The sequence below is a fragment of the Etheostoma spectabile genome, chromosome 18, assembly GCF_008692095.1.
Source record: "Etheostoma spectabile isolate EspeVRDwgs_2016 chromosome 18, UIUC_Espe_1.0, whole genome shotgun sequence".
Taxonomy (NCBI): Eukaryota; Metazoa; Chordata; class Actinopteri; order Perciformes; family Percidae; genus Etheostoma; species Etheostoma spectabile.
Window position 1 is genome coordinate 24212266 of NC_045750.1, and position 918 is coordinate 24213183.

A 918-nucleotide genomic window follows, 5' to 3' on the forward strand; every position below is an offset into this window, starting at 1 on the left:
GCGCGGTATGCAAACTGATAGGGGTCCGGCTCTGGGGGGAGGTAGTCCTTGATATGTTGGAGAACTCTCCAGTCTCTGGAAGCACTTCCTGATTATCGGGGTGAGCGCCAGGACGGTCATCATTTAGGCTGGTGGTGGGAGACTTCTTCAGCACTGGGATGATTGTGGCTGATTTTAGGCAGGGCGGGATGGCTGCCTGGGCCAGGAAGAGGTTAAAGATCCTGGTTAAGATGCGAGCTGGTGAGCGCACGCCCTCAGCACCTTGCCAGGTACTCCGCCTGGACCGGCAGCTTTCCTTGGGTTCACTGCCAGGTGTACACGTCCGACGTTGTGCTCCTTTACGGTGAATGGGGTGGTAAAGAAACCAGATGTGGATGGGTGCAGGGCTGGGGTGGAGTTAAGGGTCTTTATCCAGACCTGTTCATCTCCTCTAAGCTATAAAAATGACTGTTATTGGCTCCCAGGCAACCTCCATGCTGTTTGTTGGACTTTCCCCCACCCTTGGGTACATTACACACATGACCGCTCTGTACCCTTTTTACACACTTAAACATAATATTTGATCAATGTGTTTCCAGTCTGTGTTTCTGCTTGTCCAGAAGGAATACATCCTGGTTTTTTTGTTTTTGTTGGATGCAATTGATCAAGGTGATCTGTGTCCAAAACAAACAGAGGACTTGGTTCATTCATGAATGTCATTAGCCTGTCCCATGAACGAGAAATAACGATGTTATATCTCCACTGGTAATAGCTCAAATCTAATCTATTTAACCCTCGTGTTGTCTTCCCATCAAAATTGTTTTTAACTTTTTCTTACATATTTTTCCCTTTTTTTCAACACTTTCGACACTTTTTTTCAATGTTTGTCACTTTATTTTGACATTTTCAACACTACGTAACACTAACTTATTAACTTTA

The 918-nt window shown here is 45.4% G+C and overlaps 2 protein-coding genes across 2 annotated transcripts in view; one reads left to right on the forward strand and one right to left on the reverse strand.

Annotated features, from left to right (window-relative positions):
• The window catches only part of opn8b (opsin 8, group member b), a 15149-nt gene that overhangs the window by 8033 nt on the left and 6198 nt on the right, over window positions 1-918 (forward strand). The gene's annotated exons all lie outside the window — the stretch shown is intronic.
• Window positions 1-918, reverse strand: part of mmut (methylmalonyl CoA mutase) — a 34592-nt gene that overhangs the window by 6677 nt on the left and 26997 nt on the right. The gene's annotated exons all lie outside the window — the stretch shown is intronic.